Genomic DNA, 27,691 nt, shown 5'->3' with positions numbered 1-27,691 from the left:
AGAAAAGAAAATGTTACTTGCGCTTTCTCCTTAATCCCTATGTATATTTAGACAAATGGAGGTCATTTAGTTGCTCCAATGGCCATTGGAGGGAATGCCCGCCTGCCAACGTCAAGGCAGACCCCCCTAAGCGGGTCCTAACACTGACCCTTCAGCCTGCTTCCTTGAGCTTCTGGCAAAGATATCTCTAATGAGACAGAACACCTGTCCCAGCCCCTATCACGGTAGTCCCAGCCCCTATCACGGTAGTCCAAGTCCCTATCACGGCTGTACCCGACATACCAACATGCCCTCCCATACCCCCCCCCCAGCACCAGGCACAGCCATTACACCATTTGAGTCACCAGCACACTCCGTCCCTGACTCTATCAAGAAAGATATCCTAGACGGGAAGGATGTGTGTCTGGTGTCTCTGCTCATAGCCTCTCAGGATGTTCTTGAGAACAAGGCTTTCAACTATGGTGACATTTCTGTGGTGCTCAAGACAAGGGATCCCAGGCTTAATAAAAAATTGTCAATACCCCAGTTTGTGATAGCCTTCGGGATATATAGAGATGTTATTTGCACGGTGTACCCCCACAGGAGAGAAGAATTAGACCTTTATCTGCACAAGGTGGTGGATCTAGGCATCAAGTACGGGGGCTCCTCTTTCTATGACTACCACAAGTCAGTGTCAGCGAAGGCGGCGACCCATCTGAAGTAGTTCAATATTAAAACACAGAACTGTTCTGTCGCCACTTCGCTGGACTCAGGCCCCCGGCTTGTGCCATATGCAACTCGACATCCCACATGGCGGACTTATGTCCAGTCGAAGCAGATCCCACCACCTCCACCCCCACCTCTCACTCTACTTTCACACCTCACTCCACTTTCACCCCCTACAACAAGTCATCGGGTGGTCTTCGGGATAAGCTAGGTAGGCCCATCTCCTTTCTAGGGAAGGCGCAGGTGTGCAATAACTTCAACGCAGGCTCCTGCAGTTTCAGCGCCTGTAGATTATTGCACATCTGCTCCATATGTTTCAGGGCACATACAAAGACCATGTGCCCAGCCAGGTTGTCACCAAACAAATGACTAACCGACATAAACATCGACAACCTGTTTTTTTATCTAAGGTCTCACCCTAGCAGGCATCTGGTGGATTATCTCACTACAGGGTTCACTAAAGGTTTTCTCACGGGTATAGTAGCCATTCCCCCAGGTACACTAGAATGCCCTAATCTACAGTCAGCACGTTTAGACCCAGTCTCCACAGACACCCTCATTGCCTCGGAGATCACCAACGGGTTCATGATAGGCCCCTTCACCTCTTCACCATTCTCCACCTGGCGCACTAACCCCATTGGTATTGCTATTCACAAATATTCTAATAAAAAACGTCTAATTATTGATTTATCGGCACCGCACTCCTCTTTTGTTCCTAGCATAAACGCACTCATTCCAGCAGACAAATTTTCACTTCAATACGTAACCATCGACGACACCATACAGTCCATCATATCATCTGGTAACCGACCCTGGCTTAACAAAACGGACATTACAAACGCTTTTAAATTACTACCCATGCACCCCTCACTCTGGCACTTACACGGTATTAAATGGCGTGGGAAATACTACTTCTCTACACGACTCACTTTCGGTTCTCGTAGCAGCCCCAAACTGTTCGACATTTTCGCAGAGTCATTATGCTGGCTGCTTCTGAACATCACCAGGTGTCACTCCGTTATCCACTACCTCGACGACTTTTTACTTATAGATCCAGGGTCACCATCACCCACAGCAATCAAAAGCACTACTGCACTATTTGCTATACTTGGAGTCCCTTTGTCCCCAGCCAAAACTATAGGCCCCACAACTAAATTGACCTTTCTGGGGATAGAACTGGACTCGGTTAACCTCAGAGCTAGCCTCCCTCACGACAAACTGGCACGTTTGAGAGGGGAGATAGACTTGTTCCTGCGGAATGATGTTTGCACTAGGAAGGAACTTCAGTCCCTTCTCGGATCCCTGAACTTCGCCATGCGCATCATTCCGCAGGGAAGATCTTTCATATCCAGACTTCTTTGCCTGATGCACGGAGTTCCGGACTCTGGCACAGTTTCTTTGGACCCCAACGCCAAGGCTGACTTAGCTATGTGGGGGAAGTTCTTGAAGGACTGGAATGGAATCTCCATGTTTATCCCCTCTCTCTCCACCTCTTCACCCATCATCCACACAGACGCAGCAGCCAATACTGGTTTTGCAGCCATTTTCGGGAACCACTGGTTCAGGGGCCATTGGCCCACTGATACGGATTCCTTGCCAGGATTCAGAGAGACCTCAGCACTTTTTGAAATTTATCCCATTGTGGCGGCCGCACAAACCTGGGGTCATCTCTGGTCTGGCAAGGCAGTCAAATGCTACTCAGAAAACTCGGCAGCTTGCAAAATTGTTAACAAAGGGCGATCATCTTCCCTGACCATCATGCGGCTGATTCGCAAGCTGACCTGGTTGGCAGCATCCGGCCAGTTTCACTTCGTTTGTTTTCAAATCCCGGGTATTCACAACACGGCCGCTGACGCTCTCTCGTTCTCAATTTCAGGCATTCTCTCAGGCACTCCCAACGGCTCACCTACAACCATCCAGGACACCACGGTTCCACGAACTAATCCTGGATTAAGCACACTCTTGAACCACGCTAGAGGACTCACTCACCAAGCATTATCACCAAACACGGCTATCACTTACAATAGGGCACTTAATATATTTAATAAATTCACTGCAGAGTTCGGTTTACAAGGTGACTTCTCTATTCAAACCATGGTGGCTTTTGCCTCTTTTTGACACCTACACCTTAAACTATCTCACAACACCATTAAACTTTATCTCACGGGGATCCAGCACCACAGCCTCACCTATTTTCCTAACAACACTCCTTTCCTGTCTTCATACCCCATCAAAAAGGTTTTGAAAGGCATATCAAAGGTTTCACCTCCACTCACTTCCATTAGATTACCTATAGATGGGCCTATCTTCAGGTCACTTAGCAATCTCCTTGACACAGCCCCATTCGACATCGGCACAAATACGGTGATCAAATCTGCTATATATCTCGCTTTCTACGGTTTTCTCAGACCTAGAGAGTTCACCGTAATTTGTCAAGGAGATATTAAGCTAAGCCTTAAAATATCACATCTCACTAAAATAGAGGATCACTACCTACTTTCGATCCCTACAACTAAAACCAACCGGTCACTACACCCTACTATAATTCCTCTCTTCCCTACTGATAATGCCTGGTGTCCGGTAAAAGTACTAGACCACCTACGGTCAACTCTGCACGGTCACCTACCGGACTCTCCGCTCTTAACACTACAAGGGCACCCGTTAACCACAGCAAAATTGATGGGTCATATCAGAACTCTGTTATCTAAGCTCGGACACAACCCGACTGCATTCTCCGGGCACTCCTTCCGTATAGGAGCCGCCTCTGCAGCATCTAGCACTAACACACCGGTCCATATCATCAAGAGACTGGGGCGGTGGAAATCCTCCATATATACTGCATATATTCCACAGCCGGAGAAAGAGCTTCGCCAAGCTTTCAGGAACTTGGTCTTATAAAAAAATGCAATAAAGTGTGTATTTCTCAAATTTATCTTTTGCCCTCTTTTATTTACAGGCCCACTCATGAATCCTGAAAGTACAGAAAGTACAGTGCTTATTCGTATTGGTGTACTAATTTCCAGTATATCTAAAAATGTTTTACATATTTTCTGATTTTAATTGCCATGTGTACCTTTCGTATGCCCATGTGAAACGTTTTACCATTCAGGGCCCGAGTGGGGTCATTTAAACAGATCATACCTCGAGTGCAGAGTGCATTTAATCCGACTCGTTAATGTTAGTTATTCACTAAGCTTAGTGAAAACATAGTTGGCTTAAAGATGTTTTCGATTCAAGTTCTTGTGCCCCACAGTTCAAATTAACATTCAAATGACAATTCATGAAGGATCACACAAGTGAATAGCCCTGCCAATGTCGTCTCAGAATTGTTTTGTTATCTAAGAAGAAATAAAAATGCATATCAACGAAAAATGCTGGCGGGCTAATAGTTCGGACAAGCCAACTGTCAGACGCTGGGCAAGGGGGTGACTTTCTGACATTGGCTTCTTACGCTCAAACATGTCCTTGACAGACATCTGACTGTGGGCAGATGAGCGGGAACTGCTCAAGGCGAGAGACGGAGTGGCGGATGGTTGAGAGGGGGCAAGGAGGACAGCAGTGGTTGACGTGGCTGAAGATGCTGGACCAGGAGGAGGATGGCGGCTTTGAGTTTGTGTGCTGCTTGTACTCATGTGCTGATCCCATAGGCGTTTGTGATGTGCGATCATGTGCCTACACAAAGCAGTTGTACCTAAGTGGGTGTTGGACTTCCCACGACTCAGTTTCTTTTGGCACAGGTTGCAAATGGCATCGCTGTTGTCACAGGCAGACACACCAAAAAAATGCCACACTGCTGAGCTCTGCAATGACAGCATTCTGATGGTGGACACAGCATGCATTGATTGGTGTGCTGTCGGGCTGACCCCGGGTGCCGATGCATGCTGTCTGACTATGCCACTAGCTCCTTGCGATGACCTCCCCCTGCTTCCAACTCGTCTCCTCCTCCTCTTTGTCTCCCCATCTGAACTTTCCCCCTGTTCTTCTTCTCTTCTAGTGGGCACCCACATGACATCCATGGACACATCATCATCATCAACCGCTTCACTTGTATCTGACAACTCAGCAAAGGAAGCAGCAGCGGGTACAACATCATCATCATCACACCGTACGTCCATGTGTGTAATGCTGCCTGCCTGAGACATAGACCAGATATGAGTGGCACTGTGCAGTGGCAGAGGTCTGCAGAGTACACGCTGTAGGCCTGACACACCCGCTTGAAGACAACTAACTGCTATTCAATCTATAACAGTGAAAAAAGTTTTTTCTTTGTAAAGGCACGCTACAGAGACACCAGATATGAGTGGCAACTGTCAAAGTACACTAGCAGGGTTCTGCAGGGCACTCGCTGAAGGAAGGCCTGACACACCCGCTTTAAGGACACTGACTGCTATTAGCTTACACTGGAAAACTTTTTTTCTTTGTAAAAGCACGCTACAGAGACACCAGATATGAGTGGCAACTGTCAAAGTACACTGGCAGGGTTCTGTAGGGCACACGCTGAAGGCCTGAAACACCCGCTTTAAGGACACTGACTGCTATTAGCTTACACTGGAAAACTTTTTTTTCTTTGTAAAAGCACGCTACAGAGACACCAGATATGAGTGGCAAATGTCAAAGTACGCTGGCAGGGTTCTGCAGGGCACACGCTGATGGAAGGCCTGACACACCCGCTTTAAGGACACTGAGTGCTATTAGCTTACACTGGAAAACTTTTTTCTTTGTAAAAGCACGCTACAGAGACACCAGATATGAGTGGCAACTGTCAAAGTACGCTGGCAGGGTTCTGCACGGCACACGCTGAAGGAAGGCCTGACACACAAGCTTTAAGGACACTGACTGCTATTAGCTTACACTGGAAAACTTTTTTTCTTTGTAAAAGCACTCTACAGAGACACCAGATATGAGTGGTGGCACTGGGCAAATGGGCACAGTATCCACTGAGCCTGACACAGTTCTGTGATCTGGCAGAGGTTGGCAGAGTACACGCTGTAGGCCTGAGACACCTACTTGAAGACAACTAACTGCTATTCAATCTATAACAGTGAAAAAAGTTTTTTTGTTTTTATATGCAAGCTATTGTGACACCAGATATGAGTGGCACTGTGAACTGGCAGAGGTTGGCAGAGTAGACGCTGTAGGCCTGACACCCGCTTGAAGACAACTAACTGCTATTCAATCTATAACAGTGAAAAAAGTTTTTTGTTTTTAAATGCAAGCTATTGTGACACCAGATATGAGTGGCACTGTGAACTGGCAGAGGTTGGCAGAGTACATGCTGTAGGCCTGACACACCCGCTTGGAGACAACTAACTGCTATTCAATCTATAACAGTGAAAAAAGTTTTTTCTTTTTAAATGCAAGCTATTGTGACACCAGATATGAGTGGCACTGTGAACTGGCAGAGGTTGGCAGAGTACACGCTGTAGGCCTGACACACCCGCTTGGAGACAACTAACTGCTATTAAATCTATAACAGTGAAAAATGTTTTTTTTTTTGTTTTTAAATGCAAGCAAATGTGACACCAGATATGAGTGGCACTGTGAACTGGCAGAGGTTGGCAGAGTATACGCTGTAGGCCTGACACACTCGCTTGAAGACAACTAACTGCTATTCAATCTATAACAGTAAAAAAAGTTTTTTTGTTTTTAAATGCAAGCTATTGTGACACCAGATATGAGTGGCACTGTGAACTGGCAGAGGTTGGCAGAGTACACGCTGTAGGCCTGACACACCCGCTTGGAGACAACTAACTGCTATTAAATCTATAACAGTGAAAAACGTTTTTTTTGTTTTTAAATGCAAGCTATTGTGACACCAGATTTGAGTGGCACTGTGAACTGGCAGAGGTTGGCAGAGTATACGCTGTAGGCCTGACACACCCGCTTGAAGACAACTAACTGCTATTCAAACTATTACAGTGAAAAAAAATGTTTTTAAATGCAAGCTATTGTGACACCAGATATGAGTGGTGGCACTGGGCATGTGGGCACAGTATATGCTGTGAGCCTGACACACAGGCTGGCTGTCAGGCAGGCAACTGCAATTACATTACACAGAAAAAAAAAACAGACTGATGTTCAAGCCCTAAAAAGGGCTTTTTGGGGTTCTGTCCTTACAGCAGAGATCAGATGAGTGCTTCAGGACTGTAGTGGACACTGAATACACTAGCCTAGCTATCAATTTCCCTATCAAATCAACAGCAGCTACACTTTCCCTCCTCTCACTAAGAATGCAGCTTCAGAATGAATCAAAAATGGATTGTTACGACACTCACCGCCAGGTAGATAAAGCCGCCGTTTAGTGAATAATCCCCTTCTCCAGAAATGCAGTTTTAATCCAGCCGATTGTCAAACTCCCGAACGGAGCATACGAACGCGGCAACTCCCGATCAGCAATTCAGTCGAACTCCTTCCACAGCTAGAAATAACAAAAGTACTGTCCCAATAATAAATCCCTCCACAAACGAGACCAAGCTCCGTCTTGAAGGACAAACAGGAATGTGTTTAATGGGGGCTACCTGCCCGGTATTTATGCGGGTCTCCACAAGGTGGACACTCCCCTAGGGGACCTTGTGGAAGACTGTACAACATATTGGACAGTAGCCAATCGCAGTGGCTTCAATATAAGCCCTTCCCATCTTACCCACAAATCCTTCTTCTTTATCCCGGAGATAATTAGGAAGAAACCTAATTATCTCCCAGGATAGAGACAATCGCCATTTTAAAATACAATAGGAAAAATACAATAAAATACATAATTTCAGAAATACCGAATGCATATGGTTCGTGTAACGTATCCCCAGATAGCCTGGATCTGAGTGCATATTTCTACCGAATAGCGCTCAGATCCGATGTACATAGTTCAATCGCCATGGAGTCAAAGTCTTTCACAAGTCCTTCGGTATACGAATGACTCCATGGGACGGCTATCTGGGTAAAGTCCATACGAATGTTAGAAACTCACGAACTGACCGGTGTTCGTACGCCTCGACGAAATCGAAGGCGGGCGGCGACTTCCAGCGGTGTTCGGCAGATAAAGTATCCATTTTTATTTCCATAGGATTTGCACCGAACACCGCTGATTCTCCTCGTGGCCCAAAATGGCCGCCACCTCGTGGTCGGCATACGAACGACGACCACCCGTACGAATGGAATGGAGAGGTGTCTGCGGTTAACCGCTAATTGAGGCCAATAGGTTAACTAGCAGCACACTCCTCTCCTGGGTGGCCATCCGTTCGGTAGTTTTAATCGGTATTTGGGGAAACATACGAACAGGGGAATACGGACAGGAAATCCAGCGAAATGAAGGCAAACAGACGAACCAGCAATATAAGTCTATACAGATGGATCTGTCACATGGATGCTGTCCAGTAGGTGGGAGGGTCTGCTAGGGAGGGTGTGCTGCTGATTGGCTGGAATGTGTCTGCTGACTGTGAGGCACAGGGTCAAAGTTTACTCAATGATGACAAATGGGGGGCGGATCGAACCGCACATATGTTCGCCCGCTGTGGCGAACGCGAACATACTATGTACGCCAGGAACTATTCGCCAGCGAACCGTTCGGTACATCACCAGTGATTATAGCTGTCCCCTACAAACATGAGTCAAGGCTGCAAGTTAGAGGGACAAGTCATTCTGTTTATTGGCACCAAAAGAACATTCTTTTATGCAGGATCCCCTTAGATAGGACAACCCACAGGGCTTTACAAAACAACCAATCACACATGTACATTACAGAAAACACTCCCAGCAATTACACACAAAATCCTCCCCTCTGCCTGTGACATAATTATGTTACACAAGGGATTAACATAATTATCACAGACAGTAAAAATACAGTTTTTACACCATATTCATAACTTCTAAAATATACATCCCATTCACATAAAAATTATATATTCACAATCAATCCATTCAGGGGAACAACATATCAAAAAATGGCATGAATCAGACCAGGGGTTCAGAAGCTAGTAAAGTATCTTTTGGGACCTGGCTGGCAGCATGGCTATCTGGCCCAAACCAGTTTTACAGAGCCCTCTATCCTGGAGACAATGGGGAAAATAATCCAATTATATCCAGGGATAGAGGCAGACTCCATTAACCACATGGTTACAGTAAAACACAAAAATACAATAAAATACATAATATTACATTTGTCACATAACATATATACATGTAACCCATCCCCAGATAACTTGGATATGAGCGCTCAATATATCCAAACAGCGCTCAGATCCGACAAATACAGTCAAATCGCCATACACACTAGGTCCATAGTCATGGGGCAGAAGACTGGCAATTAGGCTTCTCCATAACACAGGGAAGCAGGGCAATTTGTCAAATAAAATAACAGTTACAAATAGCAGTTTGTAACATGAACGATACAAGCACTAAAGGGAATTGAACCAGAAACCACGATAGGGCAAGGAGCTAAGGGAAAGGCGAGTATAAATACCTATTAGATTGATTTGATTGGTCCTTGTCATAACCACGCCCACAAAACGTGAGAGTATGGGAAATGTGGAATGACATGGGCCAATGGGAGACCTTTTTATTTTTTGCTCCCACTGTCCCTTTAACCCCTTAAGGACACATGACATGTGTGACATGTCATGATTCCCTTTTATTCCAGAAGTTTGGTCCTTAAGGGGTTAAATGCTTGCCCGCTATGCACGGCGCGCTCCCAGTACCAGGAGCGTCACGTGGCCGCTTCTCGCGGTCCGTGCACGCCTCCCTTTCAGATGCAGGACGGCATGCGGCGGAGAAGGAGGACTTCGTCCGGCCCTTGGAGAGGGTAAATACCACTACAGTACCCCCCCTGAAGACACGCCCACCGGGCGGGGAGGACCCGGCCTGCCAGGAAAACGAGAATGAAAGGAGCGCAAAAGGCGAGGAGCGTGAACAGAGTCAGTGGAGATCCAACTGCGTTCCTCCGGCCCATATCCCTTCCAATGCACCAGGTACTGGAGGCGACCCCGGAGAAAACGAGAGTCAAGTACGGCAGCCACTTCAAATTCCTTATGACCCTCCACAAAAACAGGAGGAGGAGGAGGAACATATCAGGTATAACGGTTACACAGGAAAGGCTTCAACAAGGAGGTGTGAAAGACGTTAGGATACGCAGGTTACTGGAAAGATCCAAGGCATAAGAGACAGGATTAACTTTATGCAAGACATGAAAAAGACCGATAAAATGGGGAGCCAGCTTCATAGAAGGCACACAAAGGCGGATGTTACGAGTAGAAAGCCAAACCTTATCCCCCACAACATAGGAAGGAGCAGCTCTGCGATGTTTGTCAGTCTTGAACCTTCTGACGAGCAGCAGAATCCACCAAAGAACGGGGAACCTGCTCCCAGGTAGTACGCAAACCGGCCAAATGCTCATCCAAAACTGGCATGCCCCACAAGGTGAATGCAGATGGAAGAACCACAGGATGCCGACCATAAACAACGTAGAAAGGGCTAATACCGGAAGATTCATGAGTAGCGTTATTACGAGCAAACTCAGCCCAAGGAAGCAGGTCAACCCAATTGTTCTGATGGTGGGATACGAAACAGCGAAGGTACTGCTCTAGCAATTGGTTGGCACATTCAGCAGCTCCATTGGACTGGGGGTGGCAAGCTAAGGAAAACGAGAGAGTAATACCCATCTCTGAAAAAAGGTCTTCCAGAATCTAGAAATAAACTAGCTACCCCTATCGGATACAAAAGACTCAGTTATACCGTGTAACTTAAACACCTCCCTGGCAAAGATAGAGCGGAGTTCCTTAGATGAGGGTAATTTTACAAGAGAGACAAAATGAGCCATCTTAGAAAATCTATCCACGATCATCAGGATGACTGTTTTACCATTCGAAGGGGGCAACTCAACAATAATAAAAATCCATGGACAGATTAGACCAAGGCTTCTCGGGTATGGGTAACGGATGCAACAACCCACAAGGAACACTATGTGAAGACTTCATACTGGCACAAGTAACACATGCCCGGACGTAATCGGTGATGTCCATGCACAAGGAGGCCCACCAGAAATATCTAGACACCGCTGTAAAGGTTTTAGCGATACCAGGGTGACCAACGGTTCTGGTGTCATGATAGAGTGACAAGATTTCCTGCCTTTCAGGAACATCGACAAACAATTTATCAGCAGGTTTCTTTCTAGGTGCAATATTTTGTTTAGCTTGTATGACTTGCAAGATGGACGAAGAAATAGAAAGAAGAGTAGTAGCGATGATCCTGTCAGGGGAACGGACAGGGGTATCATCAAGCTCTTGTTTGTCGGTAGTTTCGAACTGTCTGGACAGAGCGTCAGCTTTAGTGTTACAATCACCCGGTCTGTAGGTGATGATATAATTGAAACGAGACAAAAACAGAGACCACCTGGCCTGTCTAGAAGACAATCTCTTGGCTTCACTAAGGTAGGAAAGGTTTTTATGATCTGTAAGTATGAGGATAGGATCCTTAGTGCCTTCCAAAAGATGCCTCCATTCCTTAAGTGCTAAAATAATGGCAAGGAGTTCCCGATTGCCTACTGTTGTGGAAATGGAATATTATCCTGATTTCTTAAACTTGTAAAATGTCTATTTACTTTATATATAGTTCTCAATCAGCATTTATCGGTTTATATGATTTACTTAAAATGGCCGCTAGGGCCAGGGAGTTTCCCTTAGTCATCGAATAACACCCTTACTAACAAGACGGCGCTGGAATCTGGGGGAGACCCGCATGATGCCAGTGACATCACACCCGGTAGGATGAGCAATAAATCAACCACTTAACCCCTAACCAATTATTGACGCATAAATCAATGTTATCTCTGACAATGCTTATGATGTAATTGTGCTTTATAAGGGGTCGCCTGCCCCTCTGAATAAACATTCCTCAAGTTCTTCATTAACCTGAAACTTGTGTCTGGTGTGAATTACTTCAGGGAGCGTGCACACATTATTTCTTAATTTGGCCAGGGGCAGATACACAAAATAATCAATTTATTGATTGATTGCCACTTCATTTGGCGCCCAACGTGGGGCTCCGGATTGGCCGGTTTGGACGGCCGGAAACCAACGGACCGGAGCGGACCTCCGGAAAGTGGGACAACCGGAGCCTGATCACCTCCAAATACAGCCGTTGTCTGTATCTCCTGTTTTGTGCCGGTCTGTCTCCGTGTCCACTTCCGGCTTACAGAAGGCTACAAGACAGGTCAATTCTTATCCGGAGCCTCTTTTAAACGAACCTGTCGATTGTCTATCTGCCTCCTGAGTGTTTGCATGTATGTGTATGACGGCCGGTGTGTGGGTTTGTCCTTTTTAAAGAAACTTAGCTTGACTGCCTAGCGGGCAGGGAACGCATTTTATGTGGTTTGTCCTTTTTAAAGAAACTTAGCTTGACTGCCTAGCGGGCAGGGAACGCATTTTATGTGGTTTGTCCTTTTTAAAGAAACTTAGCTTGACTGCCTAGCGGGCAGGGAACGCATTTTATGTGGTTTGTCCTTTTTAAAGAAACTTAGCTTGACTGCCTAGCGGGCAGGGAACGCATTTTATGTGGTTTGTCCTTTTTAAAGAAACTTAGCTTGACTGCCTAGCGGGCAGGGAACACATTTTATGTGGTTTGTCCTTTTTAAAGAAACTTAGCTTGACTGCCTAGCGGGCAGGGAACACATTTTATGTGGTTTGTCCTTTTTAAAGAAATTTTGCTTGACTGCCTAGCGGGCAGAGAACGCATTTTATGTGGTTTGTCCTTTTTAAAGAAACTTAGCTTGACTGCCTAGCGGGCAGGGAACGCATTTTATGTGGTTTGTCCTTTTTAAAGAAATTTAGCTTGATCGCCTAGCGGGCAGGGAATGCAACAGCCATTAGAGGCTGGGGACCACCCTAGTAGAGGGTTGGGGTTTTTATATTGTGACAGCCATTAGAGGTTGGGGACCACCCTAGTAGAGGGTTGGGGTTTTTATATTGTGACAGCCATTAGAGGCTGGGGACCACCCTAGTGGAGGGTTGGGGTTTTTACATTGTGACAGCCGGTAGAGGCTGGGGACCACCCTAGTAGAGGGTTGGGGTTTTTATACTGTGATTATTACTATGTTATTGTTGGCAACCCAGTGAAGGGTTGGGTGGCAGCCTAGAGAAAGGGTTTATTGCTGTATTCCACAGTTTTATGCGCATTGGTTTAATATGTACATGGCTATATTACTTTCTGTTATTCTGTGGATATTGTTCAACTGTTGTTACAGTGTGGGTACCCTGGGTGTGTGTGTATGCGTTGTGTGGTTCGCTCTAGATTCTGGGGTTTACACACACCTCTATGTATGTGGTTTCTGTAAGTGTCTCTTGCTCAGCCTTGCCACGTTCATCTTCTCTTTCTTCCTATATCTTTCCTGTGTTTGCTGCCCAGAGCTGTGTTAGTCACCCATGCTCACCCACACCTGTCCGTGATCACCATCTCGGGTGAGCGGAATCCCTGTGACTAGTCTATGTTTAGGGAAGATGCACGGGACTTCGATCCTCGTGGCAGTCGAGCACTGTAGACTCTCTTCCTTCTTTTTCTCCCTCCCTCTGTCTTTGTCACGTGGCGCCCTTTGTCTGGTTAAAATGGGGCAGGAACACGCTAGACCTGCTAAGGGACTCTTGGCTTGTGATATTGTAAAAGAGAGGGCGGGAGAGGAAGCAGTGTTGAAGATGAAGAAGATAGCCAAGATTTGCAGTTTCCAAATGTCCCCCAGCGGTAGACTGCAGCCAGAGTTTTGGAGAAAATTACTCATTGAAAAGAGGGTGTATTGTTAGACAATGGGTTGACTAAAGTCATAGAAGCTTGGTATCGAGTCGCTAGATTACTCAAACGGGAGGGTTGGACAGAGGAAGAATTAGAGTTCGGGGGACAAACAATTTATGTGTATCATCGAAATTATTGTAATAATGATGTGCCTCCGGCCGCCCCGCGGCCACCGCCCTATGATGGCGCCCAGAACGTATCGAATGACTCATGCCCCGCCTCCCCCATCGATGCCCAGCCACCACCCCTTCCAAGCATGGGACCCGCCCCTACTCCCCTGTGTCCAGTACTCGGAGCCGATGGAGCCTACTATTACCCCGTCCTGTTACATTCCCCCATCCAGTTGCCTCACCAGTCCCCTCCAGTACTCTACCCGACTCCGCCAGCGCCCCATTCCCCATTCCCCATTCCGCTCTGATATCCCCTTCTCTCCACCGCCATCTCCCTTCCCTCTCTCCCCCCTGCAGACTCCACCTGTTCCCACTGCTCCCCCGTCTAACGCTACTGGTTCCGTCCTCCCCCACCCTATCATGCCTGATAATACCCCTCCTGTTCCTCCTCCTCCTGACCCTCCTTCTCCTCCTTCTCCTTACGCTGATCTATCATCTCTCCTCTCTTCCTTCCTTTCTGCTTCGTCCCAACCTATTATTACTCCTCCTCCTCCTCCTCCACTTCCTCCTCCTCCTGACCCTTCTTCTTCTCCTACTGATCTGTCATCTCTCCTCTCCTCCTTCCTTTCTGCTTTGTCCCAACCTACTACTCCAGCTCCTCCTCCTCCTCCTTATTCTACTGATCTGTCATCTCTCCTCTCCTCCTTCCTTTCTGCTTCGTCCCAACTTACTACTCCATGTGACAGAGCCATCTGTATAGACTTGTATTGCTGGTTCGTCTGTTTGCCTTCATTTCACTGGATTTCCTGTCCGTATGCCCCTGTTCGTGTGTTTCCCCAAATACCGATTGAAGCTACCGAACGGACGGCCACCCAGGAGAGGAGTGTGCTGCTAGTTAACCTATTGGCCTCAATTAGAACGTTGCGGTTAACCACAGACACCTCTCCATTCTATTTGTATGGGTGGTCGTCGTTCATATGCCGACCACGAGGTGGCGGCCATTTTGGGACATGAGGAGAATCAGCAGTGTTCGGTGCAAATCCTATGGAACTAAAAACGGATACTTTATCTGCCGAATACCACTGGAAGTCGCCGCCCGCCTTCCATTTCGTCGAGGCGTACGAACACCGGTCAGTTCGGGAGTTTCTAACATTCGTATGGACTTTACCTAGATAGCTGTCCCATGGAGTCATTCGTATACCGAAGGACTTGTGAAAGACTTTGACTCCATGGCGATTGAACTATGTACATCGGATCTGAGCGCTATTCTGTAGAAATATGCACTCAGATCAAGGCTATCTGGAGATACGTTACACGAACCATATGCATTCGGTATTTCTGAAATTATGTATTTTATTGCATTTTTCCTATTGTATTTTAAAATGGCGATTGTCTCTATCCTGGGAGATAATTAGGTTTCTTCCTAATTATCTCCGGGATAAAGAAGAAGGATTTATGGGTAAGATGGGAAGGGCTTATATTGAAGCCACTGCGATTGGCTACTGTCCAATATGTTGTACAGTCTTCCACATAAATACCAGGCAGGTAGCCCCCATTAAACACATTCCTGTTTGACCTTCAAGACGGAGCTTGGTCTCGTTTGTGGAGGGATTTATTATTGGGACAGTGTGGCAAACCTAGCCACTTCTGAACTATATTCATTGCAGGTTGTCCGTAGGCTGAATGTATAACGTGTCCCGTTGACTGTATGTGTATTGTACTGTGACCGTTCGCATGCTGGCAGCCGTATGCCGCCAGCATACAAAGCATTCGTACGACGAAACACGGCTATCCTGGCCATTCGCCGTACGAATGTGGAATCCCCAGGTAGACCACACATTCACAGGTCGTGTGGCACCAATTAACCGATTGCAACATTGTTGCAATCGGTAATTAAGGGCTCTCCTAGGTGGCCGTCGATCCACTACCGACCATGCGGCGGTCGGCCATCTTGGATCCTTTGTCTCTGCAGCGGTGTTCGGTAGTCGAGAGCCTGGAACTGAAAACGGCTACTCAGTGATCCGAACACCGCTGGACTTCCAGAGCGTTCGGGAGTACCGCGTTCGGTACATTATGTGTCCCGTACTTATTCGGTACTTTTAAACTCACCTTGATGTTTAAATGTATTATGTGCGGCGTTCGGTCAATTCAGCTGGGATCGGAGCGGTATTCTCACAAAGTGTGCGCCCCGACCCCAGCTATCTACCGAACGTTCGGTTATTCTAAAGTACCGAATATTACGGGAATTATGTATTTTAATGTCAATTGTCGGTTTTGCTGCACGAGGGGATAATCCACTTAATCGTCCATTTTAGTGGGAGTATCCTTCTCGTGCAGCGATGCCTGTTGGGAAAGTCACAATGCATGTTGGGAGAAATCCCCTGGAATATCTGTATGGAAACCCCTTGCATGGGGAACTGCATAAATACGCTGCTTGTGAATAAACCGAGTTAGTTGACTCCCAAACTGTGTTTCGTCCGGTTATTGGGAGGATTGGGGATATTGCCTTGCTTTCTACTCGGACTGTGGATTTCCTGAAGATACCAACGGATATCGTGGACTAATATACTGCATTCCGTTACAATTGGTGGCAGCGGTGGGATCCGAACCTTACAGCCGAAAAGCAGCGTTCGTGTAAACTGGAACTACCGAACAAGGAAAGCAAGGGCAATTCGTATGGAGATTGATTATACCATACTGAAACGACAGACTTTAAAAGAACTATTGGAAGCCAGGGGTAAGATAGCCAGCAACAAATCTAAGGCTGTGCTGATCGCAGAACTGATGGAGGGAGACCAAGCCCGCAGCGCTACACCCCCACCAGCCATGGAAGAGACCCCATTCCAAAAAGAGCTACGGACCAGGTTGGCGTTCCTACCACAACCACTACCGCTGGAAATAATGACCGTGATGATATCGGATGTACAGGATTATCTGATGGCAACCAGCACACCAGCAACACCGCCTAGGGCAGAGTCTGTTACTGCCTCCACCTACGGACAGGTAAAGCCCAAAGTCCCACATCACGCATTTAAAGCGTTTTGTGAAGAAAAGGACGAAATCGATGGGTATTTGCAGGACTTTGAGCGGCTGTGCGATTTGCACGATTTGGAACCCGCCACATGGGTGCCGCTGCTGGCAGGCAAATTATCGGGTAGGGCAGCTGAAGCCTACCGTGCTGTACCCCGAGAGGACAGCAAAGATTACCCTAAGGTAAAGAGGGCGATCTTAGAGAGGTATGCTATTACCCCAGAGGCGTACCGGCGGAAATTCCGGGGCTTGCGCAAGCCTGAGAAAGATTCACATGCAGAATGGGCGCACAAGCTGGACCAAGCCTCACTAGGCTGGATACAGGCCAGCAACGCTACAAACATGGAGGAGTTGAGGCAGTTAATGCTGCTGGAACAGTTTTTTAATGGTTTGTCCCCGGAAGCACAAGAATGGGTGAGGGACCGTAAACCACTCACCCTACCCGAAGCCGCTAAATTGGCGGATCAGCATTTTGATGCCAGGAGGCATCACGGTGCCCAAAATAAGACTCTCCCTCGGATTACAGGTTATGACACCCAATAATTTTACCCCTACCAGCCCCACCGTACCCCTGCACCGGCCAGCACTGAATACTCCACCACCCCCCTCCCGATACAACGGCCGGGCTAACATTCAGTGTCACACCTGCAAACAGTGGGGGCACATTTCTCGAGAGTGCACCCAAAACAGGAGCCGGCAAGCTTGGAATCAGGTGCGACAAAATTTGGCACCCAGGGCTGCTGCGCACCATTACCAGGTAGCCCCCGCCACCCAAGAATTGCTGAGTGCTCAAATTGAGGAGCCTCTAGGGGTGCTGCATGAGGTAATGTCGGTCCGGGCCACCGACAACCGACAACATCACCGTCAGCTAGTAACCCTGGAGGGGAAGGAGGTACAAGGGCTCCGGGATTCAGGAGCCACTCTAACTTTGGTTGCACCACATTTGGTACCAGGCGCAACCCACACTGGCGGCTCAGTGGCAGTACGGGTGGCAGGGGGAGCAGTATACCGGCTACCCACTGCCAAGGTTCATTTGGATTGGGGTGTGGGAGAGGGAACTGTGGAAGTGGGGCTGATGCAGAATTTACCTGCAGATGTTGTGCTGGGGAATGACTTGGGCCAAATGACTTCCGCTTTTATTCCCCAGGCTCCGTACCAGGAGGCACACCCCGTAACCACCCGACAACAGGCTCGCACCACGGCTACACCGATACACTCTGAGGCTCAGGTAAGAGACCCTGTTCCCCAACTGACCCCCATGTCCTGGGATACCCCGATGACTTTTGCGACCGAAGTCCAGACCGATCCCACCCTCCAAGTATATAGGGACCGGGCACAAACAGACCAAGCAGGGCTAGAGGGGGAGCGGTTCATCTGGGAGAAAGAGTTGCTATACCGTGTCACGGCAAAAGATGTGGGGGGGTCTGTCACCTTAACTAATAAACAGCTAGTGGTACCCCAGAAATATAGACAGGAGCTGCTGAGAATTGCGCATGACATTCCCTTGTCAGGACACCTAGGGATGACCCGTACCCGATACCGTTTGACCCATGCCTTCTTCTGGCCCGGGATCTCTCAGGATGTGCGCCAGTATTGCACCTCCTGCGACGTCTGCCAGCGTGTAGGTAAACGAGGGGATCGCCACAAGGCCAGGCTATGTCCCCTACCCATCATTGCAGAACCCTTCAGCCGAGTAGCGGTGGATATCGTAGGGCCCTTGCCAAAACCCAGTCCCTCTGGCAAAAGATATATCCTAACTATAGTGGACTACGCCACCAGGTACCCCGAAGCGGTAGCTCTCTCTAATATCCACGCTGAGACCGTAGCGGAAGCCTTAATGAAGGTATTTTCCCGAGTAGGGTTTCCCCAAGAGATCATCTCAGACCGAGGTACCCAATTTACGGCCGAAGTTACCCAACATCTGTGGAAGGTGTGTGGCATTAAGCCAATAGTTAATTCCGCCTACCACCCCCAGTCCAATGGGCTATGTGAGCGGTTCAACGGGACGCTGAAGCAGATGCTTCGGACGTTCGGGGAGACCCACAAAGACTGGGAGAGGTTTCTGCCTCACTTACTCTTTGCTTATAGAGAGGTTCCCCAGGAGTCAACAGGATTCTCCCCGTTTGAGCTACTATTTGGGAGGAGGGTGCGGGGACCCTTGAATTTGATTAGGGAACACTGGGAGGGGGAGAGTCCCACTAACGAAACCCCTATCATATCATACGTCCTGGAGTTCAGGGACCGTCTGGAGGCGCTAACTCAGGCTGTACACACCAACCTCCAGGCGGCCCAGCAACGCCAGCGACGCTGGTACGATAGAGGAGCCAGGGACCGCAGCTTTCAGGTGGGACAGAAGGTCTTGATCTTAAAGCCCGTCCGCACCGATAAGCTGCAGGCCATCTGGCAAGGCCCATACCAGGTAGTGGAGCAGCGATGCGACACTACCTATGTGATCGGCCCCTGCTCAGGGGTAGGGAAGAGACGCATGCTCCACGTGAACATGCTCAAACCCTACCATGAGAGGATCGAGGATGTGACGGCAATCTGTGCCTCCTCCTTAGAGGATCAGGAGAACCTACCCTTACCTGACCTACTAGAACCCGAGGAACAGATAGAGCCTTCCCGGGGAGTCCAGCTGGGGGAGCGGCTAAGCCCCCAGGAGCGTGCCCAGGTACAGGCGCTGATTGTAGCCAAAGGGACTACCTTCTCCAATTTACCTGGGTACACTCCGTTAGCCACCCACCGAGTAGAGACCCCGGGACAGCTACCTATGCGCCAGGCTCCATATAGGGTTCCGGAATCAGTCCGTACCCATATGAAAGCCGAACTAGACGAAATGCTGCAGCTAGGGGTTATCGAACCCTCCGATAGCCCCTGGGCATCGCCGGTAGTCCTGGTACCTAAAAAGGATGGCACCACCCGATTCTGTGTCGACTACCGGAGGCTAAATGACAAAACGGTGTCTGATGCCTACCCGATGCCCCGGATAGACGAGCTGTTAGATAAGATGGCACGGGGCCAGTACCTCACTACCATTGATTTGTGTAAGGGGTACTGGCAGATTCCTCTAGCCGATGACGCCATCCCCAAGTCGGCGTTTGTCACCCCGTTTGGCCTGTACCAATTCAAGGTCATGCCTTTCGGGATGAAAAACGCTCCGGCTACCTTTCAGCGGATGGTAGATCGGCTACTGGACGGTTTTCAGGAGTATGCCTGTGCCTATCTAGATGACATAGCCATCTTTAGCCAGACCTGGGAAGACCACCTACACCACATCGGGGCGATCCTAGATCGCATTGGGGAGGCTGGGTTAACCCTAAAACCTAGCAAGTGCCACATAGGTATGGCCGAGGTACAGTATCTGGGCCACCGTGTAGGATGTGGGCAGCAGAGGCCTGAGCCAGCCAAGATTGAGGCCGTAGCAAAGTGGCCTACCCCCAGGACTAAGACCCAGGTGCTGGCGTTCTTAGGGATGGCAGGCTATTACAGGAAGTTTGTCCCCGACTATAGCACCCTGGCCAAACCCCTAACGGACCTGACCAAAAAGAACCTTCCCCGACTGGTTGTCTGGGCCCCAGAGTGTGAGCAGGCCTTCCAACAACTCAAGACTGCTCTCACTAATGCTCCTGTGTTAACGGCTCCTGATCCAACTAAAAGATTTCTTGTTCACACAGACGCTTCCATGTTTGGATTGGGGGCAGTACTGAGCCAAGTGGGAGCCGATGGCGGAGAACACCCCGTAGCCTATCTAAGCCGCAAGCTACTACCCCGGGAAGTGAGCTACGCCGCCATCGAGAAAGAATGCCTGGCCGTGGTGTGGGCCCTTAAAAAGTTGCAGCCATATCTGTACGGACAACCTTTTTCCTTACTCACAGATCACAACCCGTTAGTGTGGCTAAACCGTGTGTCTGGAGACAATGCCAGGCTGCTGCGCTGGAGCTTGGCGCTGCAGCCCTTTGACTTTACTATCCATTACCGGCCAGGAAAACAAAACGGTAACGCTGACGGGTTATCCAGACAGACTGAACTCGAGAAGTGATCTGTGAGTACTCTCCCGGACATCCCCAAGCCGATCCGTTGGGATCAGACTGTGTATGCCGGCTTGGTTCTGGGGGAGCATTGTGGCAAACCTAGCCACTTCTGAACTATATTCATTGCAGGTTGTCCGTAGGCTGAATGTATAACGTGTCCCGTTGACTGTATGTGTATTGTACTGTGACCGTTCGCATGCTGGCAGCCGTATGCCGCCAGCATACAAAGCATTCGTACGACGAAACACGGCTATCCTGGCCATTCGCCGTACGAATGTGGACTCCCCAGGTAGACCACACATTCACAGGTCGTGTGGCACCAATTAACCGATTGCAACATTGTTGCAATCGGTAATTAAGGGCTCTCCTAGGTGGCCGTCGATCCACTACCGACCATGCGGCGGTCGGCCATCTTGGATCCTTTGTCTCTGCAGCGGTGTTCGGTAGTCGAGAGCCTGGAACTGAAAACGGCTACTCAGTGATCCGAACACCGCTGGACTTCCAGAGCGTTCGGGAGTACCGCGTTCGGTACATTATGTGTCCCGTACTTATTCGGTACTTTTAAACTCACCTTGATGTTTAAATGTATTATGTGCGGCGTTCGGTCAATTCAGCTGGGATCGGAGCGGTATTCTCACAAAGTGTGCGCCCCGACCCCAGCTATCTACCGAACGTTCGGTTATTCTAAAGTACCGAATATTACGGGAATTATGTATTTTAATGTCAATTGTCGGTTTTGCTGCACGAGGGGATAATCCACTTAATCGTCCATTTTAGTGGGAGTATCCTTCTCGTGCAGCGATGCCTGTTGGGAAAGTCACAATGCATGTTGGGAGAAATCCCCTGGAATATCTGTATGGAAACCCCTTGCATGGGGAACTGCATAAATACGCTGCTTGTGAATAAACTGAGTTAGTTGACTCCCAAACTGTGTTTCGTCCGGTTATTGGGAGGATTGGGGATATTGCCTTGCTTTCTTCTCGGACTGTGGATTTCCTGAAGATACCAACGGATATCGTGGACTAATATACTGCATTCCGTTACAGACAGTACTTTAATTACTTCTAGCTGTGGAAGGAGTTCGACTGAATTGCTGATCGGGAGTTGCCGCGTTCGTATGCTCCGTTTGGGAGTTTGACGATCGGCTGGATTAAAACTGCATTTCTGGAGAAGGGGATTATTCACTAAACGGCGGCTTTATCTACCTGGCGGTGAGTGTCATAACACTCCAGCTCCAGCTCCTCCTCTTCCTCCTCGTCCTTCTCCTGATCCTCCTTCTCCTTACGCATCTCTCCTCTACTCCTTCCTTTCTGCTTCGTCCCAACCTATTATTCCTCCTCCTCCTTATCCTCCTCCTCCTCCTCCTCCTTCTCCTACTGATCTGTCATCTCTCCTCTCCTCCTTCCTTTCTGCTTCGTCCCAACCTACTACTCCAGCTCCAGCTCCTCCTCCTCCTCTTCCTCCTCCTTCTCCTCCTCCTCCTCCTGATCCTCCTTCTCCTCCTGACCCTCCTCCTCCTCCTCCTGACCCTCCTCCTCCTCCTTTTCCTTACGCTGATCTGTCATCTCTCCTCTCCTCCTTCCTTTCTGCTTCGTCCCAACCTATTACTCCAGCTCCTCCTCCACTTCCTCCTCCTCCTCCTGACCCTCCTTCTCCTACTGATCTGTCATCTCTCCTCTCCTCCCTCCTCTCTGCTTCGCCCCAACCTACTACTCCAGCTCCTCCTCCACCTCCTCCTTCTCCTCCTGACCCTCCTTCTCCTACTGATCTGTCATCTCTTCTCTCCTCCCTCCTTTCTGCTTCATCCCAATCCACTACTCCAGCTCCTCCTCCTCCTCCTCTTGACCCTCCTACTCCCCCTTTTCCTCCCACTGATCTGTCGTCTCTTCTATCATTCTTCCTCTCTGCCTCGTCACATCCTACTACTCCTTCAGCCCCACCACCTCCGATTTCCCCCAGACCTCCTCCCGTGGACATGACCTCACTCCTCTCTGTCCTCTCTAACCTAGTCCATCCCGTGACTCCTACTCCCCCTTCTCCCTCCCTTCCTCCTGAATCTCTCCCCGTCCCCTCTGACCCTTTGTCCATATTGACCTCCGCCCTGACTGCCTGTCTTACACGCTCAACCCAACCAACAGCGACCTCCACCTCCTCCATGGCCCTTGTCCCGTACTCCCCAGCCACAGATCCGAGTTTCCCGCTCATGGTGGTCGACTCAGCCTGCCACATCAGATCACGCCTACGCTGTTGGCAATTCCCCGGCAGCCTCCGGCTTCCATCCTACCACGTCACAGATGATCACTCCCTGCGTCCCCGGGCCCTCGGCTATGCACGCTCCCGGCTCCATTGATGTAGCATCCTATCATGGTCTCCCAAACCCTCGCTATGCACGCTCCCGGCTCCATTGATGTAGCATCCTATCATGGTCTCCCAAACCCAGTTCCCCTTGTGGATGCGAATAGACCCTCTCTGAGACAAGCCCCTTCTGGTTTGGTCTCGTTTGTGGAGGGATTTATTATTGGGACAGTACTTTAATTACTTCTAGCTGTGGAAGGAGTTCGACTGAATTGCTGATCGGGAGTTGCCGCGTTCGTATGCTCCGTTTGGGAGTTTGACGATCGGCTGGATTAAAACTGCATTTCTGGAGAAGGGGATTATTCACTAAACGGCGGCTTTATCTACCTGGCGGTGAGTGTCATAACACTCCAGCTCCAGCTCCTCCTCCTCCTCTTCCTCCTCGTCCTTCTCCTGATCCTCCTTCTCCTCCTTCTCCTTACGCATCTCTCCTCTACTCCTTCCTTTCTGCTTCGTCCCAACCTATTATTCCTCCTCCTCCTTATCCTCCTCCTCCTCCTCCTCCTTCTCCTACTGATCTGTCATCTCTCCTCTCCTCCTTCCTTTCTGCTTCGTCCCAACCTACTACTCCAGCTCCAGCTCCTCCTCCTCCTCTTCCTCCTCCTTCTCCTCCTCCTCCTCCTGATCCTCCTTCTCCTCCTGACCCTCCTCCTCCTCCTCCTGACCCTCCTCCTCCTCCTTTTCCTTACGCTGATCTGTCATCTCTCCTCTCCTCCTTCCTTTCTGCTTCGTCCCAACCTATTACTCCAGCTCCTCCTCCACTTCCTCCTCCTCTTCCTGACCCTCCTTCTCCTACTGATCTGTCATCTCTCCTCTCCTCCCTCCTCTCTGCTTCGCCCCAACCTACTACTCCAGCTCCTCCTCCACCTCCTCCTTCTCCTCCTGACCCTCCTTCTCCTACTGATCTGTCATCTCTTCTCTCCTCCCTCCTTTCTGCTTCATCCCAATCCACTACTCCAGCTCCTCCTCCTCCTCCTCTTGACCCTCCTACTCCCCCTTTTCCTCCCACTGATCTGTCGTCTCTTCTATCATTCTTCCTCTCTGCCTCGTCACATCCTACTACTCCTTCAGCCCCACCACCTCCGATTTCCCCCAGACCTCCTCCCGTGGACATGACCTCACTCCTCTCTGTCCTCTCTAACCTAGTCCATCCAGTGACTCCTACTCCCCCTTCTCCCTCCCTTCCTCCTGAATCTCTCCCCGTCCCCTCTGACCCTTTGTCCATATTGACCTCCGCCCTGACTGCCTGTCTTACACGCTCAACCCAACCAACAGCGACCTCCACCTCCTCCATGGCCCTTGTCCCGTACTCCCCGGCCACAGATCCGAGTTTCCCGCTCATGGTGGTCGACTCAGCCTGCCACATCAGATCACGCCTACGCTGTTGGCAATTCCCCGGCAGCCTCCGGCTTCCATCCTACCACGTCACAGATGATCACTCCCTGCGTCCCCGGGCCCTCGGCTATGCACGCTCCCGGCTCCATTGATGTAGCATCCTATCATGGTCTCCCAAACCCTCGCTATGCACGCTCCCGGCTCCATTGATGTAGCATCCTATCATGGTCTCCCAAACCCAGTTCCCCTTGTGGATGCGAATAGACCCTCTCTGAGACAAGCCCCTTCCGGTTTGCATCTACAGGTGCCCCCTGCCACCGAAGGCGCCCCACCGATGTTTGTTACATCACAGGCCGCCACTCTGGTTACTTCCCTCCCAGACCCTGAAAAACAGCCCATGCCATTCTTTCGTAGAATGGCTCAGATACGTAAGACATATTCCGCTGCTTGGCGGGATTTATACAGTTTGTGTGAAATTAAAGCTGGAGATGCATATTGGCCAATCATGGCAAGGAGTTTCAATGATGCTCCTCTCACTACTGATATGGACTTCCAGTCCGGAATTACTTTCTGTGAACAACTCCGTGCCTGGGTCCAAGATAAGCTGGCTGACCAGGCCACTTGCATAAATGATATTGTCCAGGACAAGATTGAGTCTGTAGAAAAGTATCACTCACGTCTGACCCAAACCTTTTCTGACCTAGGCTTTAGTGTTTATAATAAAGCACATACACAGATGTTATCCGCTGCCTTTGTGGCCGGTCTAAAAGAGAACATTCGTAAGGGTTTGGTACTTGCACGACCCGAGTATAGAATAAATGCTCTGGACACTCCCTTGTTGGTTGCTAAAGGGTTGGAGTCCGTGTTACAACCTACACAGAGAAGGAATATCCCCCTGATGCTCACAGCCCCTGCCCCAACTCCTACACCCACCACTGCTCACCAGGGGTATCCCGTACAACCAACGCAACCGCAGGCTATAGGTTTCACGCAAGGTAGAACCCTAACCGTGCCCAGAACTTATTTTAACTGCCAACAGATCGGCCATTTTCAAAGGGATTGCCCCCCATCCTAGAATTTTTAGGCCGCAGCAACCCTGGCACCCTAATTCAGCTGTCGCTGCCTATGGATACTTTCCCCCTGGATACCCACCACCACCACCACCGCCAGTCCTGTATGTTCCTCCTCTTCCTGAGTATTCCCAAGCCCCACCGCCACCCCCACCAGCTCCTGCTGATGGGTTTGGTAATAATGACTCTCAGGATGCCCGTTCTGTGCCTAGGCAGCTCGCCCTGTTTCCCAGATTGGTCTTCCTTCAACCTCTACACGTCACTACACTGGCCCTGACCAGGCCCATTTAGACTTATTGCAAAAGGTATCTGGCAAGCCTGTGTCTAGTACCCCTGCCATGGCAGTGTCTACAGGGGAAAGGGGGGGGGCACTTGCCACAGTAGTCCTCCCCATTGAGGGACACCCTACCACCTTTTTAGTTGACACAGGTGCAGCCTGCAGTGTTCTTAGAGAACAAGACCTGCCAGCTCCATCCTGTTTATCAGATCTCGATGTTGCCTGTGTTGGTGTAGATGGTACTCCCCGCAGCAATCCTTTAACTAAGCTCCTACGTGTAGGCTCTGATATCCTCTCACGATTTGTTGTTTCCTCTACCTGTCCCATTAACCTCTTAGGTGCTCACATGTTGTCCCACTTACAAGCCTCTATTACCTTCACTGCAGATGGTCAGGTGCAATTACTCATGCCCGTGTCACGTAAAGACACGTCTGTTCTATGTTCCCTACCCCTGCTAATACACCTCATGGCCCCCAAAGATGAAACAAGGGTCACAGAATTGCTCTGGACAGAATTCCCACTAAACTTTGGTCTACAGGCCCTGATGACATAGGCCGCCTGCGAGACCCACCGGTGATCGTCACCCTCTTACCAGGAGCCGCCCCTCCACGAAGACCACAGTACCCTCTGAAACATGCGCAAGCACTTGCCATCTCCAAACAGGTTGATAGTCTTCTAGCAAAAGGTGCCTTCATAAAGTGTGTGTCCCAGTGCAATACTCCCCTGTTCCCTGTTAAAAAGAAGACAGGGAAGGGCCAACCTGGTACCGCATGGTCCAAGATCTTTGGGCTGTCAATGAAGTCACCGTCCGAGACACAGCTGTCGTCCCTAATCCACATACCTTACTGTCACAAGTTCCGGCTACAGCAAGATTCTTCACAGTGGTTGATCTTGCTAATGCTTTTTTCAGTGTACCACTGGATCCGTCCTGTCAACATCTATTTGCCTTCACTCACGACCGTCAGTAATACACATGGACAGTTATGCCACAAGGGGCACAGAACTTCCCCACTCAGTTTGGCCATGTGTCTTCTGCCACTGTTTTGGAACCATGGCAGAAGACACATACTGACGTGGTTTTGCTTCAATATGTTGATGACCTGCTCCTTTATGCGGATGACCTTTCTACCGCCGAAAGAGAGTCTGAAGATCTTCTGTGTTTCCTGGCTGACGAAGGTTGCAAGGCTTCTAAGTCAAAACTACAGTGGTGCCGGCCCTCAGTGGTCTTCTTGGGACATTGTCTTTCCCATGGCACCCGTCATCTTACCAGAAACAGAATCCTTGCTGTTTTGAATTTGCCACTACCATCTATTCACCAATCTCTACATGCCTTCCTGGGCCTGATCACATACTGCCGGTCCTGGATACCTGAGGCTTCTCAACTCATGCAACCTTTATATGATGCCTTGAAGAATGAACCATACTCTCTCTCCCCACAGGCGGTTGCTTGTTTTTCTACCCTCCAGAAGGCCATCTCATCCTCTCCTGCCCTGGGACTCCCCAACTACCAGTTGCCCTTCAAACTGTTTGTCTCCGAGAAGATGGGCCATGCCTCGGGAGTCCTTACTCAGACTCACGGGACTCGTCAGAGACCGATTGGATATTTCTCGTGCATGCTTGACCCTGTTGCCAGGGGTAGCCCCTCCTGTCTGCGTGCCGTGTTTGCTGCCAGCGCCCTACTGGACAAGACCAATGACTTCGTTCTTGGACATCCTCTGACTGTCCTTGCCCCACATGACATTTCAGCCATCTTACAACAAGTACAGCCCAGACATCTTTCCTCACAACGCCATCTCTGTTTACAGACTTCTCTCCTGCTGCCTGACAACGTTACTCTCCAACGATGCTATACCCTGAATCCAGCCACTCTTCTTCCACTTCCCAAGGGGGGGAGTGCCACACTACTGGTACAGCTTGGACATCAACCCTGACGTCCGGACAGAATTCCAAGTACCTACATTCGCAATTCCACATGATGAACAACCTGAGAACCTATTGCACTGCACATTG

General features: G+C 49.4%; 1 protein-coding gene and 1 long non-coding RNA gene across 3 annotated transcripts in view; one reads left to right on the top strand and one right to left on the bottom strand.

Annotated features, from left to right (window-relative positions):
• The window catches only part of LOC134586499 (hatching enzyme 1.2-like), a 218,975-nt gene that overhangs the window by 99,299 nt on the left and 91,985 nt on the right, over window positions 1–27,691 (bottom strand). The window lies entirely within an intron of this gene.
• Window positions 12,028–12,496, top strand: LOC134586500 (uncharacterized). Its single transcript, XR_010086578.1, has 3 exons — window positions 12,028–12,066; window positions 12,212–12,252; window positions 12,460–12,496. It is a non-coding gene; the product is annotated as an uncharacterized LOC134586500 (long non-coding RNA).

Source organism: Pelobates fuscus, chromosome 2 (genome assembly GCF_036172605.1).
Source record: "Pelobates fuscus isolate aPelFus1 chromosome 2, aPelFus1.pri, whole genome shotgun sequence".
NCBI lineage: Eukaryota > Metazoa > Chordata > Amphibia > Anura > Pelobatidae > Pelobates > Pelobates fuscus.
The sequence above is the reverse complement of the archived record's forward strand: the minus strand, read 5'-3'. Positions and strand labels throughout refer to the sequence as shown.